At 40.0% G+C, this 13,400-nt stretch overlaps 1 protein-coding gene and 1 long non-coding RNA gene across 8 annotated transcripts in view; one reads left to right on the forward strand and one right to left on the reverse strand.

Moving 5' to 3' along the window:
* The window catches only part of HTR4 (5-hydroxytryptamine receptor 4), a 248,757-nt gene that overhangs the window by 44,147 nt on the left and 191,210 nt on the right, over nt 1-13,400 (reverse strand). The gene's annotated exons all lie outside the window — the stretch shown is intronic.
* On the forward strand, nt 3,003-6,453 carry LOC138441842 (uncharacterized). The gene is made up of 2 exons (XR_011257442.1): nt 3,003-3,061; nt 5,723-6,453. It is a non-coding gene; the product is annotated as an uncharacterized lncRNA (long non-coding RNA).

A 13,400-nucleotide genomic window follows, 5' to 3' on the forward strand; every position in this document is an offset into this window, starting at 1 on the left:
TAGTGATGTCTGGACCAGGAACCAAAGTATTCATAGGCAACTAGTTGGTATACATGACAATGATACACACACACAACCACACACACACACACACACACACACACACACACACACCTTCCCCCATAGTCAGAAACTCAAAGCAGACAATGCCAATTCACAAATAGAAGAAAAATTCCATGATAACAGCCAGCAAAGGAAATAAAAGTCTGAGAAGAATAAAAGGAACATGAGTAGGCACCAAATATGTTTGTTTGTCAGGTTTATCAAAATACAGATTCACCCATTTCTTAGAGAATAAAAACCTCTCCAAGAATAAGTCTAACTGCTAAATGTTTCGAAGAATCTTATAAAAAATGAGGATGAGAAAATAATTCAGAAGTCATCTTGTGGAAAGCAGGTTCTTGGCTCTTTGGTTGAACACAACCTGGAGCACACTCAGATGTCTGTTTACATAACCAGAAGCCATCCACCGGCTTTCTTCACCTAAAGGTTAGGTGTGATTTCGCAGAACTTCTTGGAGGACAGAAGCTAGAAATTTCTGCCTCACTCCCTTCCCCACAGTTCCTCTTTCCTTGCAGTTGAAGTAATTTTCCTTCTCCTTCTGAATTTCTTGCTCAGGAAGTATCCTATACCTTATGAAAAGGATATTATGTGATTTTGACCCCAAACCATTTCCCCTGAGACACAGTTCTGACAACGAACTAGTGTTTCAGAAATAGGAGCCTTGTCTTCCCAACTTAGAGTTCCTGCTTTTTTCTCCTACTAGATAATGATTATGAGAACACAATTCATCAATAACTTACTTATTCCAGGCTCCATCTGTATAATATCTCACATCAGCCTCATAATAATGTTATGAGGCAAGAATCATCTTCACTCCCACTTTTGCATAGAAAGAAATGGGGGCACCAACAGGTCAAGGAACTTGCCCAGGATCACACAGCTTCAAAGTAGCAGGACCTGAATTCAGACAGGCTCATCAAATGCCAAGTCCTAATCTTTTTTTTTAATATAAATTTATTTATTTTAATTGAAAACTGGAAATAAAACTGCCTTACGACCCAGCAATCCCACTGCTGGGCATACACACCAAGGAAACCAGAATTGAAAGAGACATGTGTACCCCAGTGTTCATCGCAGCACTGTTTATAATAGCCAGGACATGGAAGCAACCTAGATGTCCATCGGCAGATGAATGGACAAGTCCTATTCTCTTAGCCACAATACCAAACTGCTTCACCAGTGCTCTGATTTCCTCTGGATTGGGATCCTGCCTTATTACTTTCAGACCAGTGAAGTCTAAACAGTCTTAACTGTTCACATGTAAAAAAGGAAGAACATGAAAACCAGGATGAGGGGATGTTTCTTGAATCTCAATCCTTCTCCTTAAAAATCTTTATCAGCAATCCCTTTCATATCAAAGCTGCAAACAATAGACATTTATCTTGGTGGGTGGATATGACAACATTTTTCTCAGACAGAATCTCAGGCGTAAAATCAGCTGCTTACCACTGAGCATCTGCAGAGGCTGGGAATGGATTCCTTCCTTGCACGCATGCGTGCTCAGTTGCTTCAGGTGTGTCTAACTGTGTGCAACCCTATGGACTCCTACTCCCTGCCAAGCTCCTCTGTCCATGGGATTCTCCAGGCAAGAATACTGGAGTGGGTTGCTGTGCCCTTCTCCAGGGAATCTTCCCAACCCAGGGACTGAACCTGCATCTCCTCCATTGTAGATGGATTCTTTACCACTGAGCCACCAGGGAAGCCCAGATTCCTTCCTCAGGTGCATCTAAATTTCCTACCAGCCAGAATCATAAAAGAAAAGAGAACTGACAGCATCACTCTGGCACATCTCTTCCCACAAGTAACCTTTCCAGAAGGTCTCCAGCTTCAACCAAAGAAAATAGTACACTGGCTGAAGAAGGTTTGCTCTCTCTCGTGTTTAACTGCACTGTGGGAGGATTTTGTGGATCTGTAACTCACACAATCACAAATGAAGGGTCTGAGAACATCTCCTTTGACCTCCCACCCCTCCCTTGGCCAAGCTGACTAACGATCAATCAATGCTTCCAGTGACTGGTGATCATCCAATTTTATCCTTCTACTTTATTAGGAACATCTTAGTAAGCAGTCCATTCCATTTTGTGCTGAATATGTGTCCTTAAAACTTCAATCCTTTATAACTACCTCTTTTCTTTGGTGTTGTTGTCTAGTTGCTAAGTTGTGTCCAGTTCTTTAAGATCCCATGGACTGTAGCCTGACAGGCTCCTCTGTCCATGGGATTTTCCATTCAAGAATACTGGAGTGGGTTGCCATTTCCTTCTCCAGTGGATCTTCCCAACCCAGGGACTGAACCCACGTCTCCTGCATTGGGAGATGGATTCTTCACCACTGAACTACCAGGGAAGCCCACCTCTTTCCCTTGGGATCCTGCAAAACAAATTGGTTCCCTCTTCCCAAAACAGTCCTCAGATATATTAAAAACAACTCTTATGACCTGAATCATCTTTGAGCTCTATGCTCACAATCCCCCATTCCTTACATTATTCTTCACAAGGCATGAATATTGAAAAAAAAAATCATGATGTTTATCTTCTCCTGGAGACTCTCTTGTTTGTGGACACCCAGAATAAGACGAAGCTTTACCACTGCTATGCACCAGAGCCGAGTGTCACTACAGAGAGGACTAAGCACACATTTACATGGTGGTATGGTTTTCTAGTGGGTCTCTTAGTGTGCTTTGGAAGCGATTCCTTCCTGAACAGCTGCTCTGACTAAATCGGGAGAGCTGTATCTCTGCCAAGTACATGCTGTAAGGGAACAAGCTTGTAGAGCCTGCCTCATAGAAAGGGCTTATCTGCAAGCTTACTGCCGGCACTCTAAGCACGGACATTCAGAGCCCTTCCTCACACAAACACCTGCCTTTTACAGGGGTTTCCACTCCATTGTCCTGTCTTGGGAGTGGGTGTGGATTAAGAGGAGTCAAATGATGCAGGGGCTGCACGGTAGTAGGCAGATAACAGCACACAGAATTCCTGGCTCCTGCTATCCCCTGGCAGAGGTAAGAAGTTTCTTTGTTGCAAAGCCCAGAGGATTAGTTTAAAGCAGGGTTTCTCAACCTCAGATTTATTTTGAAATTTGGGACCAGACAATTCTTGGGAGGAGTGGGATGTCTCATGCATTCTTGGATGTTTAGTAGCATCTCTTGCCTCTATCTACTGGCTACCAGTAGCATCCACTAGTTTTTTTGTTTTTTGTTTTCTTTTTTGGCCATACCATGCAGCATGTGGAACTTCCCAACCAGAGACAGAACCCATGCCCCCTGCAATGGAAGCACAGAGTCTTAACCACTGGACTGCCAGGGAAGCCCAACATCCACCAGTTGTGAAAACCAAAAATGCTTTCAGACATTCCTAAATGTCCCCTGGCAAACAAAACTGCCCCTAATTGAGAACTGCCAGTTTAAATCCAAACTATCTCAATAGTTTAAGACATGGTGTTAGTTGCTCAGTCGTGCCTGACTCTTTGCAACCCCATGGACTCTAGCCTCTGTACATGGAATTCTCCAGGAAAGAATATTGGGGTGGGTAAGCCATTCCATTTTCCAGGGCATCTTCCTGATCCAGGGATCAAACCTGGGTCTCCTGCATTGTGGGCAAATTCTTTACTGTCTGAGCCACCAGGGAAGCCCCTTAAGACATGGAGCTAGACCTGAACTTGAAGCATTATCTACCTCTACTTTCTCATTTTATTGCTGCAGAGAGAAATGATAGCAATCAGCAAGAAATTAGAAGACAAGTTTCGCTTGTTCCAGTATACTAATGGTTCTCAATCCTGCCTTATACATTAGAGCTCCTAAAACATATGCATTTCTGGTCCCTAACCAGACCAATTAAAATAGACTCTCTACATGTGGAAGCCAGGAGCTCCCAGCGACTCTAGCATGCAGCCAGGGTCAAGGGTCAGAGACTCACGTCACACTGCCTCTGTGCTTGCCTCCAATAAACCACCTTGAGCACCTCTGGAGTTGGGTGTGGTTTGCGGTTTGCCCTGCAGGGTGACATGCACAGTGGGGCACCAATCTTAGAGGCCTGGTACATGGGACCCTAATACCCTAGAAACAAGAGGGCAAAAGGGGGAAACAAATACACATAGTGTGTAACCAATTTGTTCAAAAAGCTAGCACGTTTTGCACTGGATCAAAGAAATGCCTACAGGTAATTTAAAAGTCAGAAGTTATATTCAAAATAACAGTCCCAACTGTTTAGCACAGGGCATGATGTACTCAGGAAACAAGTCTTGTCTCATGTTGTTTAAACAATTATTTATAAACAGTGTGATTAATTTCATTTCATTCATTTCTGGCTTTTCTCCTAACAGAGGAAGCTCAGCCTTCCTTGTTTAAGCAGTATTTATAACATAGAGATTTCTATTGACTCATTCATCAAGAAACACTTATCAGGAAGTTGAGAAAATAACTGGATAAGTTGTTTGTTTTAACCAAGATATGAGCAATGTTATATCTACAATTATAATAACAATGGTTATGGCAGCTTCCATTCATGGAGCACTTTTCTATGTAACAGAAGCTGGGCTCAACTCTGCACATATGTTATCATATTTAATCTTAACAAAAGTCCTATGAGATGGGTTCTAATATTACTGTTTTCAGTTCAGTTCAGTCGTTCAGTCGTGTCCGACTCTTTGCGACCCCATGAACCGCAACACGCCAGGCCTCCCTGTCTATCACCAACTCCCAGAATCTACCCAAACCCATGTCCATCGAGTCGGTGATGCCATCCAACCATCTCATCCTCTGTCACCCCCTTCTCCTCCTGCCCTCACTCTTTCCCAGCATCAGGGTCTTTTCAAATGAGTCAGCTTTTCGCATCAGGTAGCCAAAGTACTGGAGTTTTACAGGCGAGAAAATAGAAGCCTAAAGATGTTTGGCCACATTGCTAAAGATGATATAGATGGTAAATGACAGATCTGAGACAGGACTGACAGCCAGGTGTGTCAGACTCCAGCCCCTACAGCCATTGTGCTACACTGGGTCGAATGCCCTTTTGGTTACAAACCAAAGCTCACCTTCCTCGGAGTCAGAGACTGGAACTTTTCCTTGACAATATGTCTCAGTGGAAGGGAAAATGTTTAGGTTTCAGCACTTTAGCCTAGAAGTGGGCATCCTGGAGGGTGCTTAAGCCACTTGATTACCAAACTTTTGCAGGTACACTCTGCAAACAGCACTAACTTTTCTAACCCTGAGTATTTGATGAGGCAAGTGGAGCTCTTGTGATGTTATTCTCACTATGTTCTAGGGTGATATCAACAAGAACCATGTTTTGTGAGAGCTGCCTCAGGTAGGGATGGGGCAAAACTGAGGACAGGGCCAGCTTCATGGCTGTGTGATCAGAGCAATCACATAGGAACTCAGAGCTTGCTGTACTGCACTGCTTATCCTCACTTCAGAATTTGCAATCACTTTATCTTTGAACTTGTGAACCCTGAGGGACAATGAGGCATGCACGTGAGCACAGACTTGTGCAATGTGCATGCACACCGTAGTTCCTTGCTGCCTATCACATTAGCGATGCCCCGTGAGCACAGGATTCTGGTAGACCCACCGAACATAAGAAATTTAGTCAGATTCAAAGCAAGCACAATGTGGACATGTAATTCATATGAAGTATCTTCCATTCTCCCATTGTCTTTCTGTCAACAGCTTCTTTACCCTGTGTTAGCTGAGTCTCGCTGAACTTCCACAGAACATGGGTCCACTGCAATTCTGCACCCATGTTTCCTATCAACACATCTACCAACACCAGCAGATGACTGGTGGCCCTGAGAGTACATGTTTTCCATCTGAACCAGAACTTGCTGGATGCAGAAAGAAGGCAGTGATTGTCTAAGGAAAAGAAACCATCGAGGAACTCTGCTGCTGCTAAGTCGCTTCAGTCGTGTCTGACTCTGTGTGACCCCATAGACGGCAGCCCACCAGGCTCCCCCATCCCTGGGATTCTCCAGGCAAGAACACTGGAGTGGGTTGCCATTTCCTTCTCCAATGCATGAAAGTGAAAAGTGAAAGTGAAGTCACTCAGTCGTGTCTGACTCTTAGCGACCCCATGGACTGCAGCCTTCCAGGCTCCTCCGTCCCCGGGACTCCGCAGGCAAGCTGAGCACTGGAGTGGGGTGCCACTGCTACCATGTCTTTTTCACAGTGTTACTCTCCTGTATTAGCCAAGCATTTATGTATAAAGTACTGACATAGAAAGAAAGGATATGATAGAGCAAGTCATGTTTCTTTTCTCTGCAGTCCTTCTTTACTCCTCAGTAAGCTGAGGGGAGAATGTTAGAATATGCATGCATCAAGAAGTAAAATAAAAATAATTGCATTAGTTTTATGCACTATCTGGTAAAAATAAAATACATAAGCATGCCTGAATTTCAAAATGCAATTTGTGTAATTTTGGTTATTCCACATACAAGTTAAACACTCTTACTTTTGCATTTAACACGGCATTGCACAGCATAAAGATAGATGGTAAATTTTCTGCTAATAATTTAAAAATGCATTTTGTTTTTCTACTAGAGAACAGGTAAGTAGCAAATAAAATACATATGACAAATTAAGAGAAAGACTGAGGAGGAAAGAAAATGGCTTTACATTTTAATACTTTTAAGAGGAATTTATTCCTGCCCTTTGAACCAGAAGCCCCACATTTTCATTTTTCACTGGGGCTACAAATTATGTAGCCAGTTCTGGAGGTGACTGAGGAAGGGAAGGCGAGGTCATTCTCATCCATCCTTTACTGTCCGAGCTATCAGGGAAGCCCCTCTCATCCATCTTTGACTTAGCCGGAGTAAGTCTGCATTGGCTCAAAACAATGAGATAAATGTTGAATCCAACTGTAGCCTCCAAAGTTCAAGGTAAAGGCCAAAAAAAAAAAAAAAAAAGGTGTTTAAATGCCAAACAGCTTTTCAACATTAGCAGAAACCTCTAGGGATCTAAAGTAAATCAAACCTAAATTATTTCCTCATCTGTGGGTAATCTTCCAATCTACTAAATGAAAACCTTTATTTAAATACAGAATTCTGATGGGATGAAACTAAAGGTTGGCAAGTGGCTTCACCGTGAATAAAGCAACTACTCCAGTTAAGAGTTAACAAAAAAAAAAATTTCTTTTTGTGGTGAAAATTTATTTGAGTACACAGCCCTGGTAAATGATAGGGTCTAGGTAGGGGCTGATAAGGGTATCCATCTATTCATTAGACAAATGTATTAACTGAACAATGAACTACACCCTGTGGGAACTTTTGGGAATAAAATGGACATTATCAGCCCTCAGGGACTGACAGTCTGGTTACAGATAATAAAGAAGTAAATGAAACATAAATATAATTGAAAATTCTGATAACAGGAGGCAATAATGAACCTGAAGAACTTTTTCCTCCTAGTGTTATTTGGGGGAACTTCATTCTCTTTCTTACTTTCATTTTTTCCTATTTTCACATTTCTCTTTATTGATTCCACATATAAATCTGAATATACTAATCTTGTGCATGGAAATGTCAAAGATTATACAGTCCATCCATTAGAATCATTTTATTTATTATTAAGCTCTAGTGGATAATAAGAGTTAATCGGATGAGGAAAAATATATATTGCTTCCTTCCAGAGAGAAGGATCAAATTGCTTTGGAGCAGTTTGTCCATTAGGACTTTTTATGATAAATGAAACAGTCTTTGTTTGCACTATCTAACCTTGCTGTATGTAACCATGGAGCTCTTGGAATGTGGCTACTAGACAGGGCAGGTCTAGAGACCTCCAGGTCAATGGAAAGACTTCATCAAAGAGATTGAGGCTGGAGAACAGAAGATGATAGCCAAGTCAGATAGGTAAGAAATTCTTTGGGAAATGCTCCAGTACTCTTGCCTGGCAAATCCTATGGATGGAGGAACCTGATAGGCTGCAGTCCATGGGGTCGCTAGGAGTTGGATACGACTGAGCAACTTCACTTTCACTTTTCACTTTCATGCATTGGAGAGGGACATGGCAACACACTCCAGTGTTCTTGCCTGGAGAATCCCAGGGACGGGGGAGCCTGGTGGGCTGCCATCTATGGGGTTGCACAGAGTCAGACACAACTGAAGCGACTTAGCAGCAGCAGCAGCAGCAGCAGCAGCAGGAATGTTCAGCCTTCTTAGAAATTAGGTGAGTGACTTAAGTCTGAGCAAGATCTAATCTTGCAGAATGTCAGGGAAGATACTGAAACCTGGCATGAGCAGAGAAACTCACCCCCGAAGCTAAACTTCCCATGCAAATTCTGCTTGTGTTCCCTAACTTATAAATAGTCTGCTCTTATAATTATCTCCCCCATGAGGACAGAGCTTTGCAGTTAGCAAAGCAATTTCACATACATTATCTTGTTTGATTTTCACAGTGAGTTAGGCCAGAAAGGAATTATTTACCCAAAAAGCCCAAACTGGAATTCTCAGCAGATTTCAGGTAGAGAAAGATCTCTGTTCTGAAGTTACTGTTAGCAAGCCAAGTCTCTACTCTGCCAGGGATCATCTGAACTAATCAACATAAATAGAAGAGAAGCCAGACCAAGGGAGAAGAAACAGAACCATCCTTCATTCCCCTGTCAAATCACACAATGTTCCAGGCACTTTACTAGGCTCAGAGAACACAGTAGTGAACAAGACTGGCAAAATCCTTGGCATTTATCCAATACACAAAGAACTCCAGAATCAAATCCCTATATAACCCCAGATCAATTCAACATGGCTTATTCCTATCATCTGTCACCCAGGTGACTATGCACGGTCTCAGTCTATGGGTCCACACTATGCCTCCCAAGTGTGGAGCATCACTTGATTTAAAGAATGACAGCTGAAGCAAGCTTCCAAAGGAATATTCTCCCATATTTTACTGGTTAATATCAGATAAATTCTTCCTTTTGTCATTTGAATTTTGTATACACAATGTTGAGCAGGAGAAGTGAAAAGGCATCATTTTCTTTTTCCTGACTTGAGTAGGAAAGCAGCCAGTGCTTTCTCATTAGGTTATTTCTTCCTTTCTCTGCCATTATATTTGATGTGAGTTTCCTATAAAGTGACTTCTAGAAGACGAAGAGAGATATTGGCAGATGGGGAAAACCTAGCTATAGAATCAGGTTAAAGACGTGACAAGGAGAGAGAAGCTGGCTCCAGATTCACTAACAATCAATTTATACACAGGATGAACCTGTTAGAATCCATTGCTCACATGGTACTAGCATTATGCCTCTTTCTTATATATGTGTGCATACAAATTAAAACTGCCCCAAGAAACATTCATATGATATAATTCATGTTTCGAAGCTATTTTTTTTAAAGACTGTATAACCTACATATCTGGACAAACTATTTCATTAGATAATCAAATGGTATCTTCACTTCTATTTTGATTGTGGGCTGGATATTCCCAAAGAAGATAATTATCCAACAGAAAACAACCAAAGACAACTGCAGACTATTCTGCTAGTATGAGCACATTAGTCAGTACAAGCTGAGTGACCAAAGTCCTCAAAAAGTGTCTTGCAAAAATGGCTACCCAACTGCTTGTTTAATAATAAAATGTCATGTAAGTCATTTGTGAAGATAGGACCAAGTATGGGAAATCTACTATTCTAAACCACTGAGGCCAGATTGGCTTGTTTTTAATTCAACCTGGAAAAGTAAAATTCCATTTTTTCAAAAAGATTTTAAGAGGAAAAAAGGTCAGAGTCTCAGAGTGCTGCCATTAACTGGCCCTCCTCAGTGTGAGTCTTGGATTGTAGACTAAGTCCTCTACATTAAGAATCTCAAGGAAGATTTACAAAAAAAAAAAACAACTTTCAGTTTTGACCATGTGAATCTTTCATCAGAATGTACTGATCATTTGGTTATATACTATTTTGTAGACACTGTGTGAGGGGCTAAATGGTATACAGAGAAAAGAAAGCCACGGTTTCTACCCTCGAGGAATAACTAGCCTTATAGTTAAATAAGGAACTCTATAATCTCAAGCAGTACAAATGCAAGAAAGAGTACTATAAACAGGTCACTGCCATTCAGAGGAAGCAGAGAAGAACAACTGATCCAATTGAAAAAACACAAAAAGGGTGTTTTCTATAAAAGAGGTTATATCTACCCTGAGATGAGTTTCTATTAAGTTTATTATTTCTTTGAATAGTCAATGTGTGCCCAGGCAAGAAGTCAATATGAGATTACAAAGAATAGACTTATCTGATATAACTTTAGTTCCTTTTTAGAAAAGAGATGGAAAAAATGCCTGGATTTGAACAAGTTACTAATCTTCACAGTTTGCAGACAAGATAGAGAAACATGAGCATGATGGCAGAGTTGACAGACTGATAAATGTCTCATCAAATTTATCCAAGAGTCAAGATGAACATGAGAAGTGGTAACCCTATTCCTGACTCTAAGTGGGCTGGACAAGACTGAACTCTGGAGTCAGGAAGAGTAGGATCTTGATTCCAGCTTCGAGCTTCATCATTTACTATTACTTGTATGAGTTTGGGCCAGTTACTTACCCTCTCTAAACCTTGGTTTACTCATCATTAAAATGACAATAATTATAACACCAAATTCTTTTGGTGTTGTGAAAGTTAAATGCAACAATGATTTCAAAGTTCTTGAATACAGTAATTGGCATACTTTTCTGGATATGTTAAGCATCATGATCCTAATCATAATTATTAATGATATGGAAGGAGGTCTCTGGTGGGCTGCCCCATACTTTGTCAATAGATGCCTTGGAAGAGGAACCTGACACACAATTCCAAATTTGACACGGAAAGCTATAAATTTGTTCAGGCATCATCCTACATTTCTGTGACTTATATTTTGCTTGTATGGTTAAATTTTGCATTTATTTAGATTTAACTCCATATTTCCAACATTGGCTGATTGGTTTTCCTTTCTAAAACCTTTAAGTCTTCCTTCTAACATGTTAGCTCTCCCTCAGGGCCATTTATTAATATGGTAGATGATAGCTCTACTTATGGAGACAGGGAAGACTCAGGAAATTTGTGGTTGGGGTGTGAGAAATAGAAGAATTCTATTCTGGATGCATGAAATTTGATATTCCAAAGAAACATATAAATGGGGTTGTCAAGGAAGCAAATTGGATCTTGTGGTCTGGAGTTCAAAGGGCACCTATGACCTGGAGATATAAATTAATGAGAGGGCTGACAGCATGATGATTTAAAGCATTTAAAGCTATGGATGCTTAAATCACATAAAGTGAGAATGTAGTTTGAGGAGAGTATTAGGAACCAAGTGCTGAAGAATTCCAACATTTAGAGGCCAGATAGAAAAGGAAGAACCTGTTAAGGATTCTCAGAAGGTATTGCTAGTGAGTTAAGAGGAAAACCAGATAAATATGGTGTTTAAGAAAATTAATTTAGGAAACTTTTCAAGAAAAAAACTGAGTCAACTGCAAGAGGTCAAATAAGAAGAGGTTTTTTTTAAATTTGAAACTTCTATAAGAAAAAAGCTAACCAAAATTCAAAATCAAGCAGAAGATTTTGTTTGGGAGTATGTTTTTGCAAATTATCTAACAAAGGATTAATATTTGGAATATAATAAAGAACATCCAGAAATTAATCAGAAAAATAGAACATAGTTTTCACACAAAGAACCAAATATAGGAAGGTGCAGTCAATAACTAATTTTAAAAAGGGCCAATCTATCAAATCATCTGGGAAATGCAAATAAAATGAAAGAGCATATTTCAAAGTAGTATATTAATAAAAGATGCATAATACCCATTGAAGGGAAAGAGTAGCAGATACTCTCACAGCCTGCTGATGAAAATGCAAGGTACTATGGTGCTCTGGGAGGTCAGTGTTATGGTAAGCATAACTTTTTTAAATGCACATAATTGTCAATAGTGCAGTTTCACTTTCAGTAGTTAACTGAAAGGAATACTGGCACATGCACAAAGAAGTGTGTTTCAGGACATTAAAAATAGTACAGTTTGTAACAGCAAAAGATTGGAGACACCTACATATCCATTAATGGGAAATGATTAAATAAAATGTAATATGTATTTTTAGTACAGAAGATTATGTAACAGTTAAAAATAATGAGTTAGATCTATATGTCTGAGTGGGATGATCTCTAAAATGCATTGTTAAAGAATAAAAAGCAAGGTCCAGAAAAGTATACACAGAATAGCTCCATTTATGTAAAATGAAGAGAGAAAAATCTGTGAATCTGTTTTATGAATATTTGTAAATGCATTAAAAAGATTATAGACTAGTGGTAATTGTTGTCTAGGGGCTGGGTTAGTAGGATAAAAGCTGACTTTACTTTTCATTGCTACAGGTTTTATATTTCATTCATTCATCTGCATTTGTTGATGTCCTACTTGTGGAATTTTTAGGAAAAACACACATTTTTCTTAGATTGAGTTAAAATAGTCAATCTGGAGAATTAATTTTATGATTTGTTAAATTATCCATCAAGCACCATATTGTGCATTTGTTATGTCGCAGGAAATAAAACAGGCAGGATTCCTGTCCTTGCAAGGCTTACACTCTAGTGGATTCAAGTTTCAAATAGCTTTCTCTTCTCTGTATAGGCTACCTCCAGTCTTACAAGATTCTTCACCTCCACAGTGAAATACCTGATACCAATTTCCTGTACTTTTCATGGCCTCAGAAGAAACAAATCTTAGGAACAAAGTGTGAAGAATATACACATAAGCCATCTCTAAACTGCTCTCTCTGCTTAACAATCATGCTGCAGATTTCCAAAAGCAGGAGGGATGAAATGATACAGTATTAGTAAAATAGGTTTCCTGGGCTGCCCTGCTGCCCTAGAAACCCTAAACTCTGTGACTGTTACTGTGGGGAAAAGGCACCAGTTCTTAACAACTGTCTTAATAAAGGCACTACTAGAACAGACTCTCTAAGTAGGCAACTAAGCTTAAATAACTAAAAGCTCTCTGGCACCCACACAGAAGTTCTTATACACAAACTTCACTTTACTATAAGATCCTTTCTGCGACACTCATGAAGGCTCAATAATTATTAATAAATAAGAATGCCAGCCTATAGGAGTATCCTTTGAGGCCTTTCCACCAGCTGGAATCTCAACATCATACTAGGATTTAACTACAAGTCTGTTCACACCAGTAGCAGAAAACTGAATTTATGTTTCTGAGAAATCTCTGAAGCAAAGTATTGATATTTCATAGAAATTCCTATGTTTTCTTCTTTTCTTACACATGCAAATGAAAAGTCCCCACTTTTCAGCTGCCAAAACAGCTAAATATTGTCATCATCAGAAAAATTAAATGCTTGTCTCAGAGAAGGAACTGCTCTGTTGAAATTCCTGTGCATCTCAGG

Source organism: Ovis canadensis, chromosome 5 (genome assembly GCF_042477335.2).
Source record: "Ovis canadensis isolate MfBH-ARS-UI-01 breed Bighorn chromosome 5, ARS-UI_OviCan_v2, whole genome shotgun sequence".
NCBI lineage: Eukaryota > Metazoa > Chordata > Mammalia > Artiodactyla > Bovidae > Ovis > Ovis canadensis.